Raw genomic sequence first — 20,946 nt, forward strand, 5'->3', positions numbered from 1 at the left:
TCGCTAGAAGATGATCAGGCCTCTATGTCCTCCTCCAAGACACACGCGGAGTTTGCTAGGCTCCACAGCGCGCTCAGAGTTCCCCACGAGATGGTTGTGGAGTCCTCCAACTTGGGCGGAAACTGCTCTAACCTTTTATATGGCTAGCGAGCCAATTGCTAGCCGCCACGTAGGAATAATTTAGAATTGACCAATAATGGGACACTAATTTGCATACGCGTGGCAGGAACTCTTTTGCACCAGGGATTTCTCTCTGCAGCTGAGAAATCCACCGTGCAAAGAAAGCTCCATGTGGCGGGAAAATTCCAATGTGCCGAGGCACTAAAAATCATTGGGTTATGACACCTGTTCCAACAGCTCATGTGTTGGTCAAGACAGAGGCTATCATACTAAAAGATTTAGGAGGAATGGCAGCTGCCAGATTGCTAGCCCTCTTCATCACTACACCTTTTTTGTGTGTGCAGGAACACAGGAAGTGCTGATTTCCTTATTTCAACTCAGAGAATGCCATCATCAGGTGTGGGGGCAGGGGGGAAGGCAGGCTAGCAAATACAGCAGCAGTTCCATGCAGAAAAAAAGATAAGTAGTTCACAGAGGCTGCTAAAGAAAGTTGGGCAAACTAGAGGGTGAGAGATAACATTCTGCCATCAATTATAAACTTCTTAGGAGATAAGAAGTGAAAAGTAGGAATAAATATACAATTATTAGATCAGAGCAAAGTTAATAGTAAGTGCTTATGGAACAATCATTATTAAATCTAGGAAAGTGCTATATATTTACAATCCAGCCAAAAGAGAAAGTTGACAATAGCTGGCACAAGATGATGACAATATCAAATTATTTAGGTTATTGATAAATAGGGAGGAGCACTGACAGCCTGAACAAGTGAGACAACTGGAAAGTAGGGTGGAATTCACTGGAAACAGTTTCTGGGTAATGCAAGTTGGAAAGAATCGGATTAACATGGATCTCCCTACAGTCAGTGACAAGGTGGAAAGTAATCTCATTGCAACTACAGCCAAAGTAGTGTGAAGCTTTCAAGATTTCACAGGAAATCAAAAGGCAATTATGTTAAAGACACTCCCACCCCCATCTTCTCTGTCTTTTCTCCTGGTCCTCATTCACTCTCCTTCCCTTCCCTTCTTTTATTTTAGAATCATAGAATAATAGAAAATTAGGGTCAGGAGGGGCCTCAGGAGGTCATCTAGTCCAACCCCCTGCTCAAAGCAGGACCATCCCCAACTAGATCATCCCAGCCAAGGCTTTTTCTACCCGGGTCTTTAAAACCTCCAAAGATGGAGATTCCACAACCTCTTTGGGTAACCTGTTCAAGTGCTTCACTAACCCCCTAGTGAGAAAGATTTTGCTAATATCTTCCCTTGCTGTTCCTTGTTCTGTTATCTGCCACCACTGAGAACAGTCTTGCTCGGGGTGGGCAAAGTCTGGCTCATGGGCCTGATTGGGCCTGCAATGGACTCCATTTCCTAGTAGCCCCCACCTGAATCACTGTGGCCAGTTTCCATGGAAACCCCAGGAACAGCAGCACCTTGACAGAGTAGGGCTGGGGTGCCATGGAGACCAGCCCCAGCAGTGCTGGCAGGGCACACAAATGGGTGGAGAGCTACTTTGGGGCTGGGAACTTGCAGTGGTGACAGCATGGTCCAGAATCAGGGCAGAGCTGCAATCTGCTGCCCACTTACCCTAAGCAGCAGCATGCAGGCAGTGGATCATGGCTCTGCCCTGGCTCTGGACCACACTGTCACTCCTGCAAGATCCCAGCCCCAGCCCTGGAGCAGCTCCCTGCCCAGCTGTGCACCCTGTGGAAACCCTGGCTCCATAATGTCATGGCACCTCTGCTGCTGGGGTCTCCATGGAAACGGGCCATAGCAATGTGGGCAGGGGCTGCTGGGAGATGGAGTCTGACTAGCAAGCGGATCCTCCATTTTGCCCATCCCTGATCTAGCTCCATCCTGTGTAGAACCACCCTTCAGGCAGTGGAGGGCCATGCCAGAAGGTGCAGAGGAGGGCCACGTGCATCATCATTTTTCCACATCCTTTCTGTAGCGGTGGGGCCGAAACTGGATGCAGTGTGCCAGATATGGCCTCACCAGTGCCAAATAGAGGGGAAGAATCACTTCCATCAATCTGCTAGTAGTGTTCCTACTAATGTAGCCCAGTATGCTATTAGCCTCCTTCTGAACAAGGGCACACTGTTGGCACATATTAAGCTTATTGTCCACGATAACCCACAGGTCCTTTTCTGCAGAGCTGCTGCTTAGCCATTCACTCCTCAACCTGTACCTGAGTATGGGTTTGTTCCATCCTAAGTGCAGGAGTTTGCACCTCTCCTTACTGAACTTCATGAAATTTCTTTTGGTCCAATCCTCCAATTTCTAGAGGTCTCTCTGAATCCTAGCCCTACTCCCCCCAGCTTTGTATCATCTGCAAATTTTTTGAGGGTGCACACCATCCCATTGTCCAGATCACTGATAAAGATATTAAAACAGCTCCAGGACTGACCCCTGGGGCACTCCACATGATACTGGCTGCCAGCTAGGCATCAAGCCATCGATTACTACTCTTTGAGCCTGAATATCCAGGCAGTTTTCTATCCACCTTACAGTCCATTAATCTAGCCCTTACTTCCTTAGCTTGCCTGCAAGAATGTTGGGAGAGAGAGTATCAGAAGCCTTGTGACAGTCAAAGTATATCTTATTCACTGCTCTCCCCACATCCACAGAGCCAGTTATCACAGAAGGCAATCATACTGGTCAGGCATGAGCTGCCCATGTTGAATCTATGCTAACTGTTTCTGATCACCTTCTTCTCCTCCTAGTGCTAAGATATGGATTCTTTGAGGACCTGATCCATGATTTTTCCACGGATTGAGGTGAGGCTCACCAATCTGTAGTTTCCCGGGTCTTCCTTGTTTCCTTTCTTAAAGATGGGCACTAGATTTGCCCTTTTCCAATCATCTGGGGCCTCTCCCAATCACCAATATTTTCAAAGATAATCACCAGCGACTCTGCAATTATATCTGCCAATTCCCTCAGTACCCTCAGGTGCATCACATCCAGCCCCAGGGACTTATACATGTCCAGCTTTTTTACATAGTCCTTAACCTGTTCTTTCACCACTGCTTGCTGCTCACCTCCTTCCCAAACTGTGCTGCCAGGTACAGTAGTTTGGGAGCTGACCTTGCCTATGAAGACTGAGGAGAAGAAGGTATTGAATATTTCAGCCTTTCCCACATCATCTGTCACTAGGTTGCCTCACCCATTTAGTAAGGGACCCACAATTTTGCCTGATCTTCCTCTTATTGCTAACATACTTACAGAAACCCTTCTTGTTATCCTTCATGTCCCTTGCTAGCTGCAACTCCAGTTGCACTTTGGCCTTCTTGATTTTATCTCTGTGTGCCTGAGCAATACTCTTATACTCATATGTCATTTGTTCAAGTTTCCACTTCTTGTAAGCTTCCTTTTTGTGTTTTAGCTCGCTGTAGAGTTCCCTGCTAGGCCAAGCTGGTCTCCTACCATACTTGCTAGCCTTCCTGTACATGGAGATGGTTCATTCTTGTGCCCTTAGTAAGATTTCTTTAAATTACAACCAGCTCTCCTAAGCTGTGTGTAGACAAAATGAGAGGCATGTGTGCACAACACTTTAAAGAGGGCTAAATGCTTTTGCACCGCTTTAATGGTATCGGTGTTTGCATGCCTCAGCAGTTTATTGCACATTAATTCCAACTGCTGTAGGAAATTCGGTAGCATAATGAGCCTTAAATAACTTCAGGGGCAGCAAGCTAAATCTCCTTCGAGTGCCATGAAGCTCCAAGGCTCTGAAGGAAGCCCTGCGGGCAGCCTGGCAGCAGCCTGGGAAAGCAGGCTGCGCCCAAGACAAGTGACAAGCCTGATCTTTTTCTTTTTTTTCCCCCTGGAGCCTGCTTGCCTGCCTGCCTGAGCTGTGCAGGGACCCAGTGCTTCCCTCCATGGCTGTGGTGCCCCCCAGGACTGCCCAAGCCAGGTGCCTGCAGGTGGGTACCACCTGGGGGAGGGGGGGAGGCGCTCCTGCTGCGAAGGGAAGCACCAGCCCTCCCCACAGCCCAGGGACTACTCTGCCCACTGGCAGCTCACTCTCCCCTCCCCGACAGAGAGGCAGGTAAATCAGCAGGGTAGTGCATGACACAGGGATTTAATCAGCCCTAAATTGAAGCAGTGTTTTTTAAAACTTGCTGCTTTTATTGAGGGCCTCCATTTCATCTACACATGCCCCTAGACTCCTTTCCCCCTCAGAATGGCCTCCCAGGGGATCCTGCCCATCAGTTCCCTGAGGGAGTCAAAGTCTGCTTTTCTGAAATCCAAGGTCCTTACTCTACTGCTTTCCTTCTTTCTTTTCCTCAGGAGCCTGAACTCAATCATCTCATGGTTGCTGCTGCCCAAGTCACCATCCACTTCTACATTCATTTATGAGCAGGAGATCAAGAAGAGTATGTCTCCTCTCTAACACTTGCACCAGTAAGTTGTCCCCAACACTCTCCAAAAGCTTCCCAGATTGCCAGTGCACTACTGTATTGCCTTTCCAGCAGTTGTCAGGGTGACTGAAGTCACCCATGAGAAGAACAGCCTGTGATCTGGAAACTTCTGCTAGCTGTTTGAAAAAAGCCTCATCCACTTCAGGCACATCTACATGTGCATTAAGGCACTTTTCCTAATGTGCATTAAATTGAGTACCTCCAATGTGAGGTACTAAAGAAATGCACATTAGGCTGCCTTAGTGTCCAATAATGAATGTGCATGGTTTTAAAGTGATGTTTAACATGCAGTAGCCTATTTTACCGTACGTTAGAGTAATCACGTTTTTTACATGATGCTTTAATGCACAGTAAAATAGGCTACTGAGCATTAAAGCACGTGTGTGTGTAGACACACCATTCATCCTTTTGGACTGGTGTACTATAGCAGACACCCACTATGTCATCACCCTTGTTGCTCTCCCCTTTTATCCTAACCTAGAAACTTTCAATGGGCCTGTCTTCAGTTTCATACTGGAGTTCTGAGCAATCATACAGCTCTTACATAAAGAACAACTCCTCCTCTTCTCCCCTGCCCATCCTTCCTGTCTCTCCTGAACAGTTTATACCCATCCATGACAGTACTCCAGTCTTCCCATTCAGGGACTCCAAAGAACTAATTCAGCACAGCACCAGCAAAGATAAGTTAAAGCAATAAGTAGATCTGCAATTACAGGAGAGTTTTAATGAGGAGGAATGGTGCACATTTTGCAGTCATAATTTATTATAGATTGTCTTTGTGAGATACTGGCTCTTTTATTAGCCATCCTTGCCCCACCCAATCTCATCATGTTAAATTCCAGAACCGCCTATTTCTGCCATATTTCTTACATTTCCTTTTTTAAAAAAAGATGTACTGTTAAAACTGTACATTGTACTTCAGCCAGAGCTGATTATCAATGGAGTACAGGTCTTAAAGTCCTTTTGTTAGTGATGTAGCCTTATTTCCATAATCAAGCATCCTTAGAAAATTGTCACAGATAAGTAAAATTCTTTACATTCCACAGTCTGCATTTTCTTTTATTCTCCCTCCATCACCCCTTTGTGACTATTTAGCTCCTGAAGGTTAAGGACTAGTAACACTGGAAATTAAAGTCCTCTGTTTATCCACAGTAGCAGAAACAGTCAAACCTTCCTTCTTACCCTGCTGCAGAAATGACCTGAACACTGACCTGAAGGGACCACCCTCTTGAGAGATGAAAGGTCATTCAGTCTCCATGCAAGATCTGCTCAGGGGATCTCTTGAAGAGAGTGAGAGAGATTGCAAATCATCCAAACTGTGCCAAATTATGTGTGAAGGTTTTGTAATGCAGACTACTGTCCACTAGGGATTAAATTAAGACCATCAAACCTAGCACACAGAGAATCTCATTTTATACTTAAACTCTGCTTGTAGTGTTTTATTTAGTACATTATATCAGTCTCCTGTCCACAAAACATCTAATCACTAGAAAATATTTAAATAAATTATGTAATTTGTGGAGATGAATGTGTAACTCTAGATAGATAGATAGATAGATAGATATCATGGTTAAAAGCATCTTGCATTTATTTCACTAGACAATCATACGTGACTAAGGCCACGTCTACATAAGATGCTATGGCGACATAGCTCGTCACCACAGAGATGTAGCATCAGCAGGCATGAACCACACATGCCATGTGTAATAAGGTACTGCGCAGTAGCTTGTTGCTACTGCACAGTAGGGTTCGAAACAACCCATGTGCTCTCCCAGGTGGTTATTCCACAGTCATTTAGTATTTGGTAAAGAAAGTACTAAATGACTGCACAGTAACAACTGCGCAGGTGGGCACATGTGTAGACGTGCCTTAAGACAACAATTCCTATTAATTCAAGAAATAAATGTATACATTGGATTTCTAGACATTGTTTTTTTATCTCTAACTAGCAGAAAATAATTTAGATGTTAAGGTTGTGATGTAAGTGTATCAAACTAGAAAGTTCAGAGGAAATTTGAAGCACTGTCCTTAAACCGAGCCTTGTTCCCATATTTTAGCTTACATATTATTCTGTGCTTTAATATTCAGTGTTTTTCATCCCGAGAGAAGACCCTTTTGGCTGCAATAACTAGACAGAATGGGATTTCTTACACTTCTGGTTCATCTTTAAATTAGCGAACATCTTATTTCCTAGTCTTAACTGACAGAAACATAGACTCTGTTTCAATATTGTTTCAGCCATGCATATTGTCTTTGTTTTATACTTTAGATAATATTTTTAATATGTTATTTAAAAAAGAACAATGCAAAGTGGGAAAAGAGACTAAAATCTCTCAAGGAAGAGAAGAACAACTGAACGTTTTTCAAATGCATGCTCTTTGCCTGGTAGTCTTTGATGTCTTCATCAGAGCCCTAGAATGTAGCAGCCAAATTTTTGGAGCTCAGTTATGCCTTATAAAGCCACGGGTGTACTGTGAGGAGTATACTTACCTGAAAGTAGCATTTCATTTCTAAAAAGGGTGCTAGAAGATATGCAGGGTTGTCTGGTCTCAGCCTCAGCTCACCTGGTCACTTTTAGATGGGGTGTTAAAAACCACTTTTTTGTGTTCAGTGCAGGATGTGAATTAAGGGGGAGCTCAGGGAGGATGACTCCCTGCCCCCCTGTCCCCCCAGAGATAACAGCCCCCCTAAAAGATTTGAAAATCATAACCTGGGAGGGTCTCCAATTGGATTGGTCCTTCACCTAGGTCTCTGACAGGGCTCTGTGGGCTGGATCCAGCCCATTGACTATATCTTTGATACCCCTGGTATAAAGTAAATAGAACATGTTAATCAATTAACCGGTTTAATTTTTTTCACAGATCCTTTTCCCCCAAGTGTTAAAGTGTAATTCAAACCCTGGTTCAGTGGTACACTGGTACTATGATAAGCATTCTTGGCAGATACATGAGGGAGGAGGCAGGTATACAAGACAGAGGTATCCACCATTCAACCGTTTTTAAAAAGCATGTGACTGTGAATTCTAAAAATATGCAGCATGTCCCTGTCAAGCCACTTCTGGAGCTTCCTTTAAATCATTGTTCTCAGGCCTATAGATACTGACTGAAGAGAAATGATTACTACTTAAGAGTTATCACAGTCTGTCAGAGCACATGGGAATAGCATTTGGTCTGGTAGATCAGTGAACCAGGAAACTTGAGTTAGTGAGCCTACCACTATCTCCTTCCTACCCTCAGAATAAACAGCACAACTAAGCAGGGACCAGTGGGGTGAGTGAAAAAATAGCAGTTGATGCTGGCAGTGGCCCAGCCACTGATGCTGCTTCATGCACTTCATGCTCAGCTACACCTCTGCTTAGAATTAATCTCTGAGTGCCTCAATATTCTCATCTGTAAAATGGGAAATAATGGTACAATACTTGTGCATTTTGTAACGGAGGTTGAGGAAGCCAAAGCATTATCATCTGTGCAGCTGTTCCCAGAACACTTAAAATGTCAGACTAACATTTCCTCTCTTCCCTCAAATTTTCTGAATAATTCTGGGTATAAAAGCAGTTTTGGTCAACCCAAAATCATTCACAACTTCATGTCAAGAGCACCAAATATTTTGGATGGGGGAAAAAGGAAATTGGGGATAGATTCTTGGACAAATAAGCACTGTTCCCATGTTGTTCAAATAGCTTAGGGATTAAAGCAGGGGTATCAAACTCATCCAGCTCTGTGGGTGAAATGAGGGGCATGGGGCCAGTCTGTGGGTCAGAGCGGGCTCACAGACCCGCCCTGCATGCCAGATTCTGCTGTCAGAGCATAGAGGCAGTACTAGGGAGATGGGTAGCCTTTGGGAAGGCAATGGGAATGTCCAGGATTCTAGTCTGGGCTCTGCCTCTTGCTTCCTGTCTGACCTTAAACAAGTCACTCCATTTGTCTGTGCCTAGCGCCCCACCCACCGAAAAAAAGAGACATATGGAAATATTTGGCAAGACAGTAAAAGTTAACAGGAAACTTAATGAGAAATGAATAAGAAACTTTAAGTGAGGGAAGAAGGTCCCAGGATTCTCATGTGCTACCCTCACAGACTTTGCTCATCCATTTAGGTCACAGGAGGTAGTTTGCCTGTGCATTTTATTGCTACTTCCAGAGAGTAGAATATAGATAATACAGCACTTCGATCTTCTCTAAGTCCAGGGGAAAGTAGTTATGTCATTATTGTTTTGCAAGAGAATAACAGAAATAGTCATCATTCAATGGAATTCCCCCCTGATTTAATTAATAAATATATAATCAGTTTTGAATGCTTTCCTGTCTAAGGGAATGTAGCTGGGCTACCTTTTATGTTTTTGAGCTTTAACTGCTTTCTGCTTTAACTGGACACATACATTGCTAATGCAGGGTTTAACATCTTTATCTGTCCACACCACCGTGACCTCATGTGAGGTCCAGCCCTGAGGTGCTGTATGCTATTAACTTGAATTGAAGTAAATCATCCCATCCTGAAGGGTTCTGAACCCCTTGAATTCCCATTGCAATCCATGGCTCCTGAAGACTGCAAGAAGCTTACAGAAATGGCTCAGCACCTTATTGGATTAGGGCATCCATGTCTAAATGACTCCACAAGTAGTTTTATAGGACTCATTAGCAATGTGTTTGGGTACCTCATAAACAGTGAATTTACCCTCACACTTACCTAGTTAGAGAAGCATGTATTATTCATTATCTTTTACAAATGAGAAACTGAGGTACAGAGTGTGAGTGAATTTTCTAGGGTCACAGGGTGAGTTTAGTGTAAAGCCAGAAATAAAGCCTAATCTCCTGAGGTCTCCTTCTGTACAGTCATCCACAAGAGCATCCTTCCCTCTTTAGAGTTCCTTGACCGTCTACAAATTCCTCTTAGGAAAAAATAGTAAATATGGGTATTTTGAAGGCAATCTGGAAGCAGAAGGAAACTGAAGAACATCTGATTTTTGGAGCATCTGAATGGCAGTAACCGAGGTTCAATGTCTAAAGCAAGGGCATCAATCTCAACAAGCCCCATGGGCTGGATGAGGTGCACAGACTAAACCAGGCTTACAGACGAGCCCTATACACCAGATCCAGCACCCAGATCAGTTTGGCACAGGCACTATGTGCAGCATCAACTTGGGTTGCCACATGTATCACATGTAGCGTGTGCACCAGACTGACCCCACGCACTGCATGCCACTTGCAGGGCTACAGTCGGCATGTACTGCATGTCACGTGTAGGGCCAGTTTGAGACCCACAGACAGCACTGTGGGCCAAATGACAGGGCTCTGTGGGCTGGATCCGGCCCATTGGCTATATCTTTGATACCCCTGGTATAAAGTAAATAGAAAATACTGAAAGAGTAGAATGTTATTGCAGATAGATAGCTAGACAGATAGATTAGATTAGAAAACAATGTTCCACCTCTCTTACGAATAGCTCTCCACTAAGATTATTCACCAAATACATGGTATTCACTAGTATCACTGCCATAGCGATTTCAGTGTTTGCATATCAGTAGACTTGTGAAGTGTAGTCACTGAAAATATATGTGGTATGTTAGTGGGTGAAACAACATCTCCTACAACATGATATTATGTCATTAAAGCTCTTGATACTTGTATCATCCTCTGTATTGATCTATTGTGACTGTTTGTGACCTTGTAAGGCAGTAAAATCCTGTAATTTCATATGGCTATGGACCCAATCCTGCATTTGGGCTCTGATCCAAAGCCCACTGAAGTACAAGAGAGTCTTTCCATTGATTTCAGCAGATTTTGAAGAGGCCCTCGTTTAAACATCCATAACTCTTGAAAAAACATGAAACAACCTTATATAACAGGTAATCCACGTGAAAGAGTCACTGTTAAAAAAAGTCTGCATTTACCAGTGGACACCATACAATTATCAAAGTCATCTCTTCCAGCTATAGAGATAGCTGTAGCATCTCAAATATAACTCTGTGGGAACTGTGGGTTAGTGTTAACTTTTTAATGGCAATGGTGGTAACGTAGGTTAATGGGATCATCTTTTTTCCCCCCTCAGAGAACTGGTGGATTCTTTCCATTCATTTAAATTATTTTTAGTAGCAAATGAAAAATTTGTGTCTTAGACCTGGAGACGATCTTATCAACATTCTACGTAGACATACTATTGGTGACTATCCCATTAAATTAAAATCCACATCTCTCTGATTTCTTCCTTCAGCATCAATCAAGTCTTACAAGGTTTTTAAGCAGATATCGGTGTGTTTTGCCTCAAAACCCTGCTTTTCCTAGTGTGCACAGCTTTCCCCTGCATTTCTGAGTGTCCTTCTATTGGACTTGTGTGGGAAACTACATTCCATGAGTCAAGTCCTTGGAAGTCTGGGTGTGTTCAGAGAAGGGCAATTAATGCCAGTATTTCAAATCAGCTGTATCTTAAAAATAATGGAATTCAGGGTGTCTGAAATCATGATCTCTTCATGGATGTATGTTGGTGGTGGCAGGGTTTTTTAAGCTCATCACTAATGTACTGTAACCCTCCCATACTTTTCCTATTCCCTGATTATTGCTGCCACTAGTAACCCTAAGGCTCATATGGGCTGCTGTATGGCTTGCCCTTCAGGATTAGCAGCTAGAACACGACGGGATAAATTGAGTTTCTATTCAAACCAAACTTAACTGGGCCATCACAGTAAGCCCTGCATGATTACAAGGCTACCGGCTGGAGGAACATGAGAGGAAAAGCACAGGGTTTACATTGTGTTTCCTTTTTTGCTCTGTATAGGCCCCCCTGTCTGGGAGCAGAAGGGGGGGCTGCAGATGGTTTCACACATTCAAGAAAGAAAGTACCCTGCCCATGCTGCCATTTCCCTTAATGTGCAGGATGTTTTCCACAGATCTAGGTGTTGGTGTGTCTCCAATCAGACGGACATCCAGCTGGAGCCCTATGCAGAGGAATAAACAATTCTTCAAAGAGAATCTAGTCAGCCCTTTCCTTTGGAAGTCCTTCTCTCTCTTTCACTATAATCCTCAGTCTGGCCTGGATGTCACAGCTACAGAGCTGAGGACTGTCATCTGTGGTCTGCCACTCTCATAGCCATGCCATGAATGACACTTTAGTTCTGTGTTAATTGCCCTGCTGCAGCTTGGCTATCAGCTAGCCCCTGTCTCAGATTTACTGATTGCAGACGTGACCTGAGTGAGTGAGCGAGCATTCAGGGGTCAGGGCTCCGAAGGGCCAAGTTCAAGGGCACAGACTGGTACAGACATATAAACAAGGGAATGGTATGTAAGCAATAAAGACATAAAGGTTAGGATCAGGGCTAGCAGTACAATAAACAGCTGTGATAACCCAGTTTGTTTATAGATAAAGAATTTACTGTAAAATCCTCAATGTGCCGGATACATTTGTTAACACTTTAAGGGACTCATATTTTTAGATCCTCTTGTTTTTTGTTTGTTTTCTGTGCACTCTGCAAGGATCTGCAAACCACTTTAGATTTCTTTTTATATCAAGCCTGGGAAATGCATAGTCATCACACTGACTAGAAATCACTCCCATCATTCCTCCTCCCCTCCCCAACCATACACACACAGCAATAGATAAATAGATAAATAAATAAACCAAGCAACCCAACACGATGCTGAAGATGTTTAACATTGCTGCCATGACAAATTCAGAAAAGGCAGATTGTCCAGCCCTTAATACTTCAATTTCCCATTAAAACGTCTATGTTTCAGTGAGGGAATAGTCCTTTCCACTCCATTTTTCCTAACTTTATTTTAATAAAGTAAGGGGAGTCGGTAAAATGGCATTAGGGCTCTTGTAAATTTTGCCCAGTGTATGTTTTGCTAACTTTATTTTTAAAATATATTTCAGAGTGTAGCCAAGCATTTTGTAAAATTACTACGGTGGTTCTTAAGTGTCCTGTGAGGCTCCCATCAGAAGTACAATATATTGTACTGTAACTATTGATCCAAATGGCTACATTTCTAAAGCAGAAAATGATTGTGTAGTGAAAGCAGTGCAGAGGTGCAGTAAAATGCCCTCAAGTATATAAAGACATAAAGATTAAAATCACCCTGCAGATTCCCTTTCACTCCTCCAAATCCACTGTGTAATGTGTTCTTTTAGGATAAATCAAAAACTTTGTACAAATTAACATGACAGGTGCCAGTGTTCATAAATAAGATTGCTCCCCACCATCAGGAGGATCAGGCAAAGTTTACTTTGCTTTAAATACATGCAAAGGCTGTTAATTAAATTCCCAGATGTCAAAGGAACATGTGAATATCTAGAAGGCAAAATAACACCCCAAAATTTGTCAGCCAGAACACGTATTCTGGATAGGAAATTGAGACTTCAGTACATAGCATGCCCTAGAGTGTTAATACCAACAATTTTCAGTTCTGTGGTTAGTCTTCAATAAAGTTTAAATGATCTACAAAAAATAATTTGAAATTAAATAAAATAAAGACAGGTGGATTCTGACACAGGCTATTTAAGTTCTGCAGTGCAAAAATGTGATTGCTTAATTTTTTTATTTTGCCTTTATTTTTTTAATCTCCATCATCTTTGTACCTTAGACAATGCAGAAAATACCATTTGACAATAGGACAACTCTACCCTACTTTGCACCTAAGGTTTGTTCTTTCATTAAAACTGGGGTTACTTTTTGGTACCAAAGGTCATTATTATATTGAGGTCTCTTTGATACTCTAGTCGAACCACATGTCAGAGAAGACTGAATCTTCTTGTATATTAGGATCACAGCAAAGGCTTGAGGCGTTTGGGGTACCTTTCTCATATAAATTATAAATGTCAGTAATCAGGTATACATCATTAGCTAGTGTCAGTTATGCCCAGTTCAAATTAGGATTTTTGTTTTGGTCCTGCTTCTGTTTCCTCCGCATTCAGTGGGTAAAGTCTGAAAGTGAAGTCCAGCCCTCATTCAAATCACTGGCAAAACTCCCATTGACTTCACTAGAAAAAGATCACACATAGGTAAGTTTTCAGGGAAAGAAAGCTTTCCCTTTTGGGTTATGGCCTGATCCTAAACAAATAATTTCTATAACCCCTGACAAATGTTTCAGTTAAGACAAAAATACCCTCATAATTGCACCATAAATAATAACCCTGCCAAATGTTCAATAAATTAATGGCATGACAAACAGGGAACCAGCCACAAAAATATTCTGCAAAAGATGTGTAATATTTGTGTGGCTAGTTTCCATTGCACCTTAAATTAAATGTGGAATTTTGCTCCTTCAGCATCCTTGGGTACATCACATTCGGCCTCTTGGACTTGTGCATGTCCAACTTTTATAAATAGTCCCTAACTTGTTCTTTCACCACTGTTGGCTTCTTAACTCCTCCCCAAACTGTGCTGCCAGCTGTAGTAGTCTCGGAGCTGACCTTACCTGTGAAGAGTGAGGTGAAAAAAGTATTGAGTACTTCAGCCTTTTCTGCATCATCTATCACTAGGTTGCCTCCCCCATTCAGTAATGGACCCACACTTTCCATGACCTTCCTCTTGTTGCTGACATACTTGTAGAAACCTTTCTTGTTATCCTTCAAGTCCCTTGCTAGGCATAACCCCATTTGAACTTTGGCCTTCTTGATTTTATCCCTGCATGCCCAGTATAATACTGTTATACTCCTCCCTCATTGCTTTTCCAAGTTGCCACTTCTTATAAGCTTCCTTTTTGTGTTTTAGCTTACAGAAGAGTTCCCCGCTGACCCAAGCTGATTTTCTGCCATACTTGATAGTCTTCCTGCCCATCAGGATGATTTGTTTCTGTGCCTTATTAAGGCTTCTTTAAAGTACAGCCAGCTATCCTATACTCCTTTCCCCTTCAAACAGAACTCCCCAGAGATCCTACCCATCAGTTCCCTGAGTGAGTCAAAGTCTGGTTTTCTGAAGTCCAGGATCTCTACTCTGCTGCTCTCCTTCCTTTCTTTCCTCCAATTATGAACTCAATCATCTCACGGTTGCTGCTGCCCAAGTTGCTATCCACTTCTATATTCTTCCCTGTTTGGGAGCATTAGGTCAAGAAGAACACAGTCCCCAGTTGCCCTCTCCAACACTTGCATCAGGAAGTTGTCCTAGATAAATAAATAATAAACTTCCTGGATTGCTTGTACAACTGTTGGTTCCCGCTCTGGAATGGGACAGTTATCTCGAACTGGCTTTGGTGCAGTCCCATGTCTGGAACCATTGATCAGCTGCTGGTTGGTCCCAGCCCCAGGACCACATCTGAGTCTTGACCTAGCCTCAGCATTCCCCCAAGGCCATGCCTGACAATCAGCTGATTCTTGGTTCCAGTCAGGATTCCAGCCAATAGGCACCGACTTCTATATTTGCTGCCGGAGGCAGGGGAGGCTTCCCCTACTTTGGTAAGTAGTAATGGCGCCTTTGAGATCTGATCCCTAGTCCTAAAATCATGTATCCTGCCCTGCATGTGAAGCATGGCATGAGGCATGATGGTTGAAATCAGGAACCAGATCCCATTGTACCACTGAATGAGCATGTGCTGGGGGTCTAAGAGTGTCCATGGAAATATTTTAAATGTAAAAGGATTCCAGGGTCTCATTCATGAAGATAACATATCAGGCAAATCCTGATCCTTTTCATCTTTGGAAGAAAACAAAAACACTGTTATGAATCTATCCTGGCTGAGGTTGTGTCTCTATACAATTGCATTGAATAGATTAGTTTGGCAAAAGAATGTATTTTCTGAGTTAGAGTATGTATTATTCATTAGTATCTGTATTACCATGACACCTAGAGACTCTTGTTAAGAATCAGGGCTGAATTGTGCTAGGTGCTGTACAGAAGTAGAAGGACATGATAGTCCTAGCCCAAATGGTTACTTCTCAGTTTATGAGAGCTAATAGAAAGATGCAGACAGAGAGATGGAAGGAGTGCAAGGTAAGAATTAGCTGCTTACACTTAACGTAAGTGGCAGTCAAACCACACCAGGTCTCTTGTCATTGTCAAGTGTTCTTAAGGCATCATGACAGAGGTGAGCTGGGAGGACTGTATGAGGAGGATGGAGTGGATTTACACATGGAGTTCTTTCCATTCACAGAGGATGATACGAGAAAAAGTCTGATGATGCTGTTTGGAATAGTTGACTGATGGACAATGAAGGTTGGCGTTGCTGGTAAACAGGAGATTGTTGGTAGATGGAAGACAGGTGTCAGTGGCTCAGAACCACATAAAGACTCAGGCAGGTGTGACTAAAGCCATGGAAGGCCTTCAAAGAGAAGATGAATATGCTTTACATACTTGTTATTGATGTGATGGAAAAAAGGGTAAAAATCCCCCCCAGTGGAGGGATGTGAAAGGGAAGGTAGTATGCTTGAAGCAATGATACAGAAGATGATGTACTTGTTAAAATCTACCTATTGTACACATTGATTCCTAAACCTGAGCTAGGAGTACACTACTACAGTCCCACAGACAAAAAGTTCATTGTAGGTTTAAAGGAATCAGAATCAAAGTAGAACCATATCCACTGTGCATCCCTTCTGCCTGACGCCTTTGCAGCAAACACAAAGCTGCAGAATCTGGCCCAATGTCTTTAAATCCAACAATATATCCAACTAAGTTAAACATTAAACATACATGCTAAGACACTGTAATAAAGACTTAAATGTACAAGTGTTTAGTTCCTTCCCTTTAAGTACCCCCATCAGTACCTAAGCAAAACATTCCCTCAAGCCCAGTCACAATTCATTTTCAAAGGTCCCAGTTACTGGTGATGCATCTGATCACTAGAGGAAAATGTTAGAGTGAAGTGCTGTACTGTGCCTGTGTCTCCCCAACCTCTGTCACACATTCCTGAACATTTCACAGACTGAACCAGAGACAAACACAAGGAGAAGCAGACAGACTGGATAAGATGCCTCTAGGTCCTAGCTCCAGTATCTTATTTCACTCCACACATCTATCTGAGAAATACATTGCTGGAGGGGGACCCTCGCTGGCCACAGGAGGGATTAGTGCCTTAAGCTGGCCTTGAAACTACTATTTTGCACTAGAAGAAATGAAGAACTATAGGAAGGAAAAATAAAAAAGGATGAACAAGTGGGTTCTTGCTTCATCCGACACGTAAGGTATAGAAGGGCCACATATTTGTTTGAGGCTTGAAAAGTCTCCTCCTTTTGAAACTGGCTGCCCTGAGCTATTATGCAATTACTGTTTAGTAATTCAGATGTACAAGGATTCACTGCCTGGCCAATAAAGCTGGGAGGAAATATAGACATGTCCACAAATGACATATTTTCATGCTTTATACAAACCCTCCCTGCCAAGCACTTTTGAGCAGCTAAGCAATTTACATCTAATAGCAAAGTGTTTTTTAATCAGTCAGATCAATTTGTGAAGAATTGGTACATTAGGTATAACCATATAGCAGAGATCCTTATAGCAAAGGTTTAGAAGTAATTGCTCCCTGACCCAATGAACAGTGTATTACTATAGAAGTTTGTATTCTATTAAGAGTTAATAAGTGACCAAGATCTAGACTAATACACTGTCAGGGTTCATTATCATTACAGGTTCTTACTATTTTTCCAGTGCCTTTTGCTCTGCCCTTCTTGCTACATATGGAAAACCTATATCAAGATGGTTGTCATGGCAATGAAAAGATTTGCATGTGTCTTATCTATCTATTTAAATACCTTCTTATGGTTTATAACTACCATAATACATCCCTCCAGCCCTGCTCATTGCTAATTTAGAGCTAGCCTAGTGTGTCTGAGGTCAGTGATACCATCTAAAGCATGTTGTCTAGACAACTCTGAAGCCACTGTCCATGGGGTAATTGTTTTATGCAAATAAAAAAGTACAATGGTGACATGTTCATCCACTACCCATGCAATCTGATTGAGCCCTATTGGGCTGTATGCAAAGAATTTGTAATCATGCACCCTGCATAGAGGTTTGCTCCTGTTAGGCAACTATATCCTGGCTACATTTCTGAAGGAGAAAAAAATTTTGGTTGTTTTGGTCACATCCCTAATGCACATTTTGAACTACTTCAATCGTATAGGCTTCTATAGGATAAATACTGACGCTGCAAAATTTTTAGCAAAAACTGTGTCTTAGCTAAATTATTCAAGAAATTTGAGGCAGCCTTGCTAATATGCCCAGTCATATCTGAGGTGTGTCCCAGGCTTTCATGTCTGAGTAAAAGTGCTCCCCTTACCACTATATCAGCATTACCCTTGTCAGGGTAAAGGAACAGATTTTGTGCCTGTGCTGGTAAGTTTTCAGGAAAATTTTGGTTGGCTAAAATTATTCAAACTTTACATCTGTCGTAAATCTAAGCTCTTCTTTTCACTCAGATCTTTATTCAGGTATGTCAGCCATTCAACTCCATTGAAACAGATTGGGCTTGGAGAGCTTTTTGAAGAGACAAAGTAGAAAACTGGGAAGTATTTTGTTAACAGAATAGAAGCTGTTCCTCCTCTGAAGAGAGGGCTGTATGTATATTTCCCTGCTTCTTTCCTTTACCTTTCAGTCCTGAAGGAGTTCATGATTTGCTGCTGTATTCAGATGGCAGCAAGGTAAATACGGCTATTCCTGTATAAATCCAGAGCGCATACAAAACAATATACATTCTGAAAACATAAAGAGATAACAACAACAACAAATAAAGACCTTCCAAATCCCCCCAAAATGAGTCCAGTTCACTGCTGTTTGATCTCATTAGTTCCAGGCTATGACCTTTTTAGAACTTCCTTTGATAAAAGCTACTTTTAAAGGTACTTTAAGAACTACTCAAATGCATTTTCTGGCAAATTGTATCTTGATGCTCACAGAGATTACAAAAACACGAGGATACATAGTAGTTTGGTAATTGACTGATTTGCTATGGGCCTGTGAATTGCTTGACCATGCTTACAAGCAAAAGATATTTTTAAAGATAATTTATATCATTATTCTTAGTCTTAGGAAATGCTAACCTATCCTTGTGGTAGGAAATCATGAACCATTTACCCTGACAATACAGTTAGACAGTGTTTACATGTAGGACTACAATCACTGACTAATCCGTAAAAGGTAGATTTTCTATTGCATTTCAATAGCTCATCTACTTCAGGCTGTTGTGAACTTTCTAAAGATATGTTTTCATTTATAATAGCAGATCTTGGAGTGTGGTAATCTGGAATTGAAGTTTTAGTGACAGATTTATTCAGCTGGCACTTTGCATGAGGCATTACTGCAAACAGTATTTTAAAAAAAATATATAATATAAAGCTGACAAAACCTTCCAAAGATAATTTCTGCAATTTACTAAACTAAGGATTTCAAGTCAAGCATCAGTTTCCGGGTGTTTTTCATAATGGATTTCACAGCAGATGACCTGACAGCTAATCTCATGATCTGAATTGCGCTTTGCAGCATATATACAAACAAACTGCCGTCAAATACTCAAAGGATCACACTGCTTTCACATGACATGTCTGCAAGTTAGCACTGCAAATGTCCAGAGGTCCAGACTGACCTCCTGACCTCCCGTCTGGGAAACATTCCTACTCCAGGCAGCTCATTCTTGACAACAAACAGAGCAAGACCACTGGGCACATTTTGAAAAGGAAAAAGAGAACAGCCATGAATGGAGCGTGTCTGGTACAACAATGACAGACAATGAGTGTGAATAGGATTGCAAACTGTGCTCCTGTTAGAAGGGCTGGGACCATCTTCTCTGCCCCTCCCCCCCACCCCCATGGCATTACACCCCCACTAACCTTCCTTTTCAATATTTTTGTTCCCCTTTTACAAGTATATTAGATTCTTAGGCTGTCTTAAATAAGGAACTATTTAAAGTAGCTATGTCAATTCATCAGGGAAATGTGGATGCATGTTGTGTCCATAATTATATGAATCTTTAGTCCTTTCCTGCCCCATGGCCCCTCCTACAATGTGTTTAAATAACATTAAAAATGTTGACTACAACAAAAGCCAGAAAATTTGAAGTGGAGGCTGAATTCATTCAGCTGGGACACAGTGGGAGAAAAGGCATCGCTCGCTGATGGGATGAGGCTAGGTTTCATCTTAAGTTTTGAATTTTTGGACTTTCCTTGAAGAGTGACATATATTTAGCATTATCAGCATGTAAGATACTAGTCAGAATTCCTCCCTTGTTTATAAACAGCAATTTTCAGAGGCAAAAAAAAACACTCTAGGTTTATCTGTTATGATGCTGTCCTTTCATGCACATTCATATTTGTTGCTGTTTTATTGTATGAGGAGGATAAGATACAATGAATCCTGATTTCATTTACACTAGTCTAAAGTCTGAATAATTATTCTGAACTCAATTGAAGAATTCCAAATTGACAATGGTGAAGTTAAGCTCTGTATCTGGACTGCAACATTTAAGTAGTCTGGAAAGCATTTGGGCATGTCTTACACAAATATTGCCATTTTTTTGTATCCTAGAGACCATAATGTTGCCTTTGGAATCATTAAGTTAAAAACAAGTAAAAACCGTATATTGGTACAAGTTTTCACCTGAAGCATGTATGTTTTATGTCAGAATTCCACTCACAAGCTTCCCTCCAGCATACACAGGTGTGAGAAGGAACAAAATGGGGAAGAAATGACCAAAACCACGTTTCCATAGCATGTATTTTTTGGCCCAAAACATTGTGAGACTCTCTGGGTGTAGAGAAGAAGGCTACTTGAAGCTGCCAGCCAAGGATGTGGACATAACATACTTCTTTATGCAGAGGCTTTACTGAGGACTAGAGCCAAGGTTATCATAAGAAGACATATAGTGCTAAGGATATATATTATATCCTTAAATGGGATTATTTGCAAAAATATAATGCACCAGCCTTAGAAAGTATATTTTGGACCCGAGTATCCCAAGTGAGCTCTTTGAACCCCTGAAGGTCAAGTGCTGTGGCCCAAATAAAAAGTAGTAAGTTGGTGAAGCCTAACATGTGGGTGCTGATGTAGTCTCACAGAACCACAGATTCTAATTAAATTCACCACTTCATTTATAAAGGAAACATTCTCACAAAACACATACATGCAGGTTGGGCTCCAACATACCAGTTTGAAACTCTGAGGTTTTCTCTTTAAGTTTTCCTGCAAAAACACATTGTAAGGAGCAGTTCTGGCCTTTGCTCTAGCTGTACTATTAGAGCAAACCAGTCAGAAAGTCAGGTTAACTGGGAAACTGGGGACTTCCTTGTCCAGGTGAAGTACCTATGGGGTGAGGCTGGAGCAGTCACTTCTGCAACAATGTCCCCTTCTCTCTCCCAGCTGGTGTAAGGGTGTGTGTGGGTAAAAGGGACTGTGGCTTGGAAGCTGCTCTGTCCCGCAAAGCCTTTTCTGTCAGAAGATCCCCTTGGGACTGTGGGCAGCTGGGTGTGAGATAAAGCATCCTTCATTGAGCGTATTGTAGGGA

The sequence above is a fragment of the Alligator sinensis genome, unplaced genomic scaffold (genome assembly GCF_000455745.1).
Source record: "Alligator sinensis unplaced genomic scaffold, ASM45574v1 scaffold219_1, whole genome shotgun sequence".
Lineage (NCBI taxonomy): Eukaryota > Metazoa > Chordata > Crocodylia > Alligatoridae > Alligator > Alligator sinensis.